The sequence below is a fragment of the Symsagittifera roscoffensis genome, chromosome 9 (assembly GCF_963678635.1).
Source record: "Symsagittifera roscoffensis chromosome 9, txSymRosc1.1, whole genome shotgun sequence".
NCBI lineage: Eukaryota > Metazoa > Xenacoelomorpha > Acoela > Convolutidae > Symsagittifera > Symsagittifera roscoffensis.
The window spans coordinates 10611823-10621239 of record NC_087070.1 but is presented as its reverse complement, the minus strand read 5'-3'; the positions used below and the strand labels follow the sequence as shown (position 1 = coordinate 10621239).

Sequence of the window (9417 nt, the reverse complement as noted above, 5' to 3'; positions counted from 1 at the left end):
TCAGGTTTCGGCGGTGGCTGGTCAAATACTGGTGAAGGATCTGATAATACAAATTTCGGTACGCATTTTTTATTAAGTAAAACGGCAAGGAAAACTTGTCTTACCCATGCCTTCCATGGATATGGAGGTTCTGACGATGGTTTACCCCCCAAACGAAGGTACTGCGAGCAGTTCCGTTTTGTGTTCGGATGAAGGACTGCTGGCTGGGTCATGTGATATCCCTTAAATATAATCTTAAGTTTGACTACTATAATGTTGAATTATAATGGTCAGCAAACAAAATATTAATAGGAGAATCAATCCAAAATGTATTAGCAACTTTACTTATCACTAGCTGTTGAGAGAAGGTTCGTTTTAGCACCATTGAGTTAACCGTGTCTCTAGACTTAATTGACAGGTCTCTGTCTCCACATCGCTTAACAGAGTAGCGGTCATGTTATCATACTACGTAACACTTACTTGGTGGACGTTTGACCTCCACCACATCGGGTTACATCGGTAAATCTTTGAAACAAATAATGATAAATTTTAAGACGGTAGATCTGATCATTTACTCTTGGTTTACGTAAAAAATTTGCTGAAAATCGAAATAAATGTAATATAAATAGACATTAAGAACAAGCATTTTAGAGAGTAAACAATGATTTTGCTGTTAATTTTGCCCATTAGTGTATTACATTCAACGTATTTATGGTGATCACCGCTTCATCAAATTTTAAACGCTAAATTTCACGGAAACCAACATCCGGGAAAAGGTACTAGAAATCATGTAATTGGACAAAAAAATTACCTTTATGACGCAGAAAATTACAATTTCCTGGGAAGGGGACTCAACTATCAAGGAGCAGACATCAATGGCAAGTTAAAATGTCAAAAGTGTGAACTGAAAATTCCAGTTTTATTTTAATTGAAGTTTCAATTTTTGTAGACCGAAATTTTTTAATGAAGCCAAAAAGTTTGAACGATACCTTCCATTAAAGTTGATATTTGAAAACATAAAATAAACAGAAACGCTTTAAACTAAGTTGTTACGCAAAATTGTTTGGTTTACGCCAATCATTATAATTGAAAAGTCAACCACATTAAAATTAAGCTTTTGGTTGTGGTCTTTCTTCTTTATCGGAAGAAAAACGACTACGCGAAAGTTTTGATTTCCATAATAAGCATAAAAACTCTAGTTGAAAAGAAAAAATGATTTTTAACTACCAATAAACAACCACCTCCAATTAGTACTATTTGAGTGAGCGGAGGTTTGATTGCCGATTTGAGCTGAAATCATTTTTCACAGTAAAGGTTTGAGGTCGACAAGCAAACAAATCGTTTTTTTAATCAATAAATTATGACTAAAAGTAGCAACACACGTGAAAATTGGGCAGTTGTTTTGGGAGCATCATTACTTCTGGTAAGTTAAATCAAAAATTTGAGTTTCTTCAATTTCTGTTTATCAATCATTTTTATAACATGCGGGACTGAAATGTAGGTATCCTTTTTTTGGCATTTTTTCAGTCAGTTTTGAGTTTCTCGCCCCTTCAAAACTACTAAGTTAAAACCGAAGACACTGTTGGAAAAATAGGGCTGGTCGGCTGAAAATGGATCAGCTTGTATAATAGTACCAAATAAGGGAAACACCAAAAAAAGGAAGCCATCTGGGCAGTACCGAATTAAGGGGGGTGGGGGGATGAATGCCTCTTTCACAGGGATTCGACCCCCTGCCGACCCCCTCGAGAAATTCCTAGAAAAATTGCCCCCCTCGAGAAGTTCCTAGAAAATTTGCCCCCCTCGAGAAATTCCTAGATCCACGCCTGCTTCTGGGGGCGCTGGGATACAGGCGAAATCCTTCCCATCCGCTCATCCCCCTGAAACAACCCCTGCGATCCACATATCCAAGTACCCCAATTTCACCCATACTTTTTTCAGTTAACTTACGTTTTTTGCAATGTTATCGAAAAACACTTCTTTAATAAGTGACAGAATGAATTTAGAAAAACGTCACCAAAAATTATAAAGGCTTGGTCCGCAGCCGGTTTGTAATTTTAGTTAAAAAAAACACCATAAAGAAAACTGGGATCGCAACTAAATAAAAAGTCAGCCTTTTTTTTGAAAATTGAAAATAAAAATGTATCAACCGTATGCAACATTCGAGCACCGGACCTAAACCAGATTGATATTAACAACGATAAATAGGAGCCAAAATCTATAGAACTATAGCAAGAAGAACTGACACACAAAAAAAAACTTAATAAGATCAGTTTTACTCAAATACCTTGCAGGAAAAACTTAGGCTAATTTTTCTAGTTTTTGTGAATTTTTTCACAAAACTACGCTAAAAAGGTAGATGTTAGAAATAGCCCAAAACCTAATTTAGCATAATTAAACAGTCATTCATCGCGGGAGCCCTTATAGGTTACAAAAAATTAAGGGATCCAAAAACTTATGGTTTGCGGTAATCATTATTCCTCAAGTGGCTTTAGCTCATTTTACCAGTGAGCGAGATTTATCTTGAGGGCAACTTTCTGGTAATTCTGGTGATCGAAAGCCATATTTAAAGTATAGTTTTGAGTTCAAAAGTTTTTATTCTAGATTTCAAAAAGCATCTTTTCGAGCAACGAAGTCCAATTTTTAGAAACCATTTCTCAAATTTCAATTTAATTTCAATTTAATTTCAATTTAATTTCAATTTAATTTAGGACAATAGAATTGTTTTTATTCAATTTCTGGAGGATTTTACGCAGATTTAAAAGCAGATTTTCCACACCAAAAAAAGCATCTCTGACAAATTTACTCATTTTTTAAACAAATTGATCTATTATTCGAACTGAATAAAATCTTTCGATTATGCAATTTAGTGTCTAAATGTGTTACAAGTAGAAAATCTGCAATATTTTAAATTATAATCAATCACAATCTTAATTTCGCCAATGTGGTTATTTGGCCTGCTCGTAATTATTGCGCACTTAATTTGCACATATCTTTTAATGCGTAGCAAAATGAAATCGCTTAAAATGAAATTGCTGCTGCAAGAAATATTGTTGTCCTGGGCTTAAATTTGAAAAAAAAAATACTGGGGGGGGGGGGGTTGTAAAGATTTCCATTTCAGCCAATTTGGTATAATTAAAGGGCGATAAATTCCGCGCTATTATCGCGTAAGCGGAGATTAAGTCGTCTCAGAAATCATTCCAAATTGGTTGAAGGAAACTTATTGGCAATTGGATTTAATACTAGGAGCGAAGTTTATCACTATGTACTTGGTATGGAGTGTTGGATGATGATTTTCATAAAAACTCTTTTTATTTTATTACATTTAATTTTTCATGTTATTACTGCTCCATAGACCTTAAAAGGCAGTCGGAACATTCAAGGTTTTGCCCTGATTCGATCAATCTTGTTGATTTTTATTATAGTCAGTAAGTATTGTTTTGATAAAACTATTGTTTCAGCATGGTGAAATTTGCAATTATTTTACTCATTCATCTTGTTCGACTGTTTTCACAAAGGGCGTCTTCGATAAGTTTTTCTTCCGTCAATGTTGAGTCATTGGTTTTTGTTTTTCCCACAACCTAGAATTAAATTGGACGAATATCAGTTTCTGATTTAAAAAAATCCATTTTAATTGACTTCTGATGAAAACTTTAGACCATGATCTCGATTATATTTTTGTTCAAATCGATTACTCTAAAAAACACAAATTCACCATAATCCATCCATTCATTAGCAAATCCATCAATATCAAGAATAATAACTGTTTGTTGTGTGAGAACGTTAATACAAATTATATGACAAAATTGTCAGATAATCAATTCAGGAAATTTTTAGTAAAATTATAAGAAATCGAAAATGATTAAAACTTATTATGATGTCACTGAGAACTTTGGTCTTTTCGTTGAAACAAACTTTGCATACATCTAATTTTGGCTTTTCAATTGGATGAAAACTCAAGTGCTATTGTAAGTGTGATTTGTTTCATTTTCTGTGATTTATTTTCGAACTGAGAGCAGGTGAGTGCCATTGAAACGTCTTCGCTGTGCTTCGCAAAAAAATAATACTTCAAGACTTTCATAATTAAAAACTATTCACAATGTTTTTACATTACATTTATCGAAAGAGTTTTTTTTGTTTTAGATGCAGTGTTATCATTCAAGAGTTCTTCAATTGCCAAAACGAGATTCAAATTTTAAATTCTCAGGTAAATAGTTTTTGAATAAAGGTTTTTTAATTACAGTTTTAGTTTGTTTTCTTTCATTAATTGCACTGGTTGTAAATATTTATAGGGCAATAAAAGATTAATTTATCATGCTCCCCCTAGATAGACCAAGTTAATATCTTCCACCCCAATATTTAATTCGCAATAAATTTGTTAAGCGCTGCATGTAAAATGCTCGATTATGATTGGCTGAAAATTTCTAACCTAGAACCAAGTTAACATCCTCCCCCACCCCCCATAAACTGCTTTGTGGGGAGGATGTTAACTTGGTCCGCAATAACTATTAAAGCACTTAGTAAATCAGCGCATCATAATTTCTAGTAAATCAATAGCTTACTATAAGATACCCTAGTCGATCAAGAAAGGTTATCTTGCAAGATCTTGCAAAAGTCTTGCTAAATCTTTTAAAGAGATGCATCCTCTTTAAATAAATCTTCCAAGTTTCTTTCAAGATCTTGCAAGAAAACCTCCCTTGATCGACTAGGGAAGCGATCAAATTTTAGGTATAAATTTTAATTTGATTTTCCTCGATTTCTAAGAAATAGCATGATTTATGAGGTGTTTGGTCAATAACGCGTCCATTTTTTTCGGATTAAGGGTCCACGAAATCTCTGAAAAGTTTCTTTTTTGAAAACAGAGCAATACAAAACAAAAACAAAGGTTGCTGTGCAAGTAGAACGGAATTCTTACCCTATTCCTGAAAAAAAAACTTAAACAAACACATAATATTTTCGGTTTTTACCATTTCTGAGCGGAGTGGGATGAGAGGAAACACAGAGTTTGACTATTTACTAATTAACCATAACTGGTTACAAATGTTTCCGAAAACGATTGATAAAAATAGAACAAAAAAAAACAAAAATAGAACAAAAAAAAACAAAAAAGAACTCAAACATTTTCGAAAAATTTTAAATTTTCTTCGTCTCTTGTTCTATATTTATCATTCATTTTTGGTAAATTTTATATTCAACGTAAAATTTTTGTAGAATTCGAGGATTTCAATGAACACTTTTATGTCAAATAAAATCAAAATCAAACCGATTTTTATTCATGATTTCGAACTGGTTCGATTTTCAAACCAGTTTTTTCCACACTGATTAAACGTCGTTTTATACTGGATTTCACACCCAATTTTTCCAAACGGACTTTTACTAAAAGATTTTTCAAACAAATTTTTCCAGCCGATTTCCTCCCACACTGTATAAACGATTTTTCAAACCTGTTTTACAGTAAGAATAAATTAAAAACATTAACGTTTCGTTTCTTGTTGTTTAATCAAAATGTAAAAACGAAACATGAACGTTTCTAATTTATTCTAATGTTGTTTGAATATTCCGAAGGATTTTTTTATTAGCCGGGTCCAGGTGCTCACTTTTTGCTTTGACCGTTTCGAGCAAAATTTGGTATGTTTTGACCGTCTAAAGCGAAATTCGGTGTGTTTCGATCGTGCTCGACCGAGACAAATGTGCTCGACGATGGTTGATCCAAGTAAGATGTGTTGCGACAGTGCTCGACTCATTTTGGGTATAATTCGATTTTCAAAAAGCATAAGTTTTTACGAATTTAAACGTTATAACTTATGCTTTTCGGTTAACATCTTGTGATGTTTTTTCTTATCAGATTGAATTGATAAAAGCTATTGGTAATTTAATTGCTCTGAAGAGATGAACTATCTTTGAGCTACTTTTCATTCAATTTTTGGAATACTGATTTGCAATTTGAGTCGTAAATGTTAAAAAAAATATCGGTTTTTTAAAGAAGTTTTTCTTTTTGACTCCGAATTACCGCGGGACAATCGGTTTTTTTTCGGCCGTGCTCGACCGTGCTGTTCGATTCATTTATATAATCTAATAACCCTGTGCTTTGTATTTATCCAGCTAATTAATTCATACCTTTTCTAACTATTGTTTCTACTATAACGTTTGTCAAGACAACTTGACGATCTAAGGTGAGACTTATAACTTAGGATAAATTACTAAGCAATCAACCAGCAATAAACGCTTAGTAAAGTATGTTTCGACTGTGCTCAAGGTATGTTTCAACCCTGCTCGAGGTATGTTTCGACCGTGCTCGAGGTACGTTTCGGGACTCGAGGTATGTGCTCGACCGTGTTCGAGGTATGTTTCGACCGTGCTAGAGGTATGTTTCGACCGTGCTAGAGGTATGTTTCCACCGTGCTAGAGGTATGTTTCCACCGTGCTAGAGGTATGTTTCGACCGTGCTAGAGGCATGTTTCCACCGTGCTGGAGGTATGTTTCCAGATTGTATTCGGCTTTGACAGTTGAAACATAAAATGAGCACCTCACCCGGGTACTCGGCCCGATCTGATAAATATTTGTTGTAGCTGATTTTGTGGGAAAAAGTCTAAGAAAAAAAACACAAACTCGATTACGAAGTTCACCCGATTATACTCCAGTACAAAATTTTTTATATGAAATTGAAATTTTTAAAACTAATAAGAAAGGATGAAAAAAGAACTGAAGAAAAATGATCTTGTGCCTAGTTTTAAATCGGACGAGTGGTAGAGAAAAACAAGCTTTTTTGCCTTTTAATGACCTTTTTTTTCAAAAATATTATTGTGGCCTAAAAAATTCATAAGCCATGCACTAATTTTGATTTGTCTAACTTACAAGTTATGTCTGTTGAAAACTAAGAATCAGGAACAGGAGTTTTAAAAACTGACATAGAGACTTAACTGAAGGTAACTGTAATTGACGGTACTTTTAGGGAAACATTGACTCTAAGTCTATAGCTGGTTCAAATCATTCCTATATGTAGGAACAATCGTATTATGTTTATTCAAAATCCGCTTCAAATTAGGGGAGTGGCGGCGAATTGGTTACGTCTCCGCCTCTCGATCGAAAGGTCGAATGTTCGAGGCCCACCATGATCCGTGCTCGTTGCTTGGTGATGAGGCAACATTACCCAGCCCAGAAAAAAAAATGTAAAACAATTGCATGTAGTTCTTAAGCAGGGGTACACCAGCGGTTTGCCGTGATGAGCTGTACAGCTCGCAGGTTGGTCTTTTTTATCGTGGATAAATGGTCTTAAATGAACTGTAATTTGATCTTTTTTATAATTTTTTTTCGTTAACCAATAAAAATCAAAACCTTGATTCCTATGTATCGTTTAAAATAATCTAATTATGAGTTTAAACCGTCAGTTAGTCATTTTTTCTTTCATTTTTGAAAATTTTCAAACCACATTACGAGGCCAAACTGTGCTTTTTGGGATGTAAGCGTATTCCGCAATAAGGACGCTCCCTTTGTTCTTCTTTTGTTCTTTCATTTTTTTTGATAGTTCCGACAAAATTTTAACATTTTTAAAGTTTAGTGTCTGGAATCCAGTGCACAGTTTGGCCTCGTAATGCATTTTTTTATTTATATTGATGATTTTAGTACCTGCTTGCTATTGGAAGGACGTTAATTGCAAAAATGCACCAACAAAGAAACACTTCGGCAACGAACCAGATATTCTTCAGCCAGAATTAAACCAATGGGAATTTTTGCAACCAAGACGGCTTCTGTTCTCGAGGAAGTCACACGAAAACAAAATGCAAAGGAATCAAGTTTTCAGTCATACAGATTTGATCGATCATCTGCTTTCAAGTCGACAGAGCCAGATAGGAGATGAAAACCGACCAAACTACACTCGATAGAATCTTACAAGTTCAAGAAAAATCAGGAAAAAAATATCTCATCGAAGTAAATCTCGATCAGAATGAAAATTGCAATGTACATCACGATTAAAAAAGATCTTCAACTTTTTAAATCATATTCTCAATTTAAGTTGTGAAGGTAAAATTTTCCAGCTTAATTGAATGTTGCAGTGTTACTTTTGAATTTACAGGCCAGAAATTCTAGTTTTCTTTTTTTTTTGGCTCTTTTCCAGTCCCCCCTTTAAAAAGTAACGAGTTTTATGTTTGTTTTACGTGTTATTAGGGCTAAATGCGGATGTTACGCTGTTAAGTATCAAATTTGTTCACCCCGCCAAATTTCGTTGCATTCTGTTAACGTTAAATAAACTTTTCAAAATTGAATTTGAAAGGGGGGAAACAGGAAAAAAGCCTTTTTTTCTGACAGATATTAATCCATTGAGCTCAGAATTGAAAAAGTATGTCAGTCAGATTTTCTTTTGTCATTTTATCAGAAATAGAAAATGACATTTGACCAACTCGGACCAATTATTGCACAATTTTTCTGTTTTTTTTAAATATTACTTAGGCTCTTTCTCCTTCTCTCCACCTGCAACTTTTTACAAGTACAATTACTGTTCCCATGAACCGATTGACATGCTAACTGATTAGGCTATGACAGACATATTTTTGTTCATAAACAACCTTGTTAAAATCCTCATTACACCATAAAATTGATGCTGATGTGAGGTGGTGGGAAAAAGGAAAAAAGAGCCAGTATTATACCAGCAATGAAACCAGTTCATAACAATTTTATTTCTTCGGCAAAAAACTGGGAACAATTAATGCAACATTTTTCTGCATGTTTTTTTTAACTTTCATCATAACAGCAATGAAACAAGTTCATACCAGTTTTTATTCATCGGAAATCATAGCAGTTTTATTTCATCACTAATAAACTGGGCAATTTTATTGTATCCCTTTTCTGTAGTTTTTTGACATTGAGCACAAATTCGGTTCACAACAAAAAAAACTATTGTCTGTAAACCATCACACTGCCAATCATCTGTCAACCCATCGGTGCTATCTTAATGCCAGCAGGTACCGGCCAATGGAGTCATCTGTCACGGTTGGTTACCTCTAATACTCACTCTTATGGTATACTTTGAAAAATTAAGTTGGTACATTATCTTTCTGAAATTGGAACTTATACTTATTAAAACTGATTTTCAATATGGTCCAGCCAACAGGCCAAGTGGGGTGAAAATCACTTGTTAGAATTACCGGTTTTTGGCCCACTAAATGCAGCGAACAGCCTATGCTCTGGAAACTCTGGCATTATCGCTTTCAATGGGGTATGGTCGCCAAACACGGGATAAACCCAAAAACCTTCTAGTTCGACTGAGCGCTTACGACGGCGCAGATAACAGCCTTGCCAGAAAAGGTGGAGGAAACAAGTGACTCGAAAAGTAACAGACGCTAATTTCCAATCTCTACCTGCTCCGGGGGGAGTAAAGCCAGGATGATCTCATAAAAGACGGCTGCATCTAAGTCTAGGGGCGACCAGATATCCATGGGTCGT

The 9417-nt window shown here is 34.5% G+C and overlaps 1 long non-coding RNA gene across 1 annotated transcript; it reads left to right on the top strand.

Annotated features, from left to right (window-relative positions):
* Positions 1–1191: 1191 nt before the first annotated feature.
* Positions 1192–8024, top strand: LOC134854617 (uncharacterized). Its single transcript, XR_010164417.1, has 3 exons — positions 1192–1402; positions 4120–4183; positions 7600–8024. It is a non-coding gene; the product is annotated as an uncharacterized LOC134854617 (long non-coding RNA).
* Positions 8025–9417: the final 1393 nt, after the last annotated feature.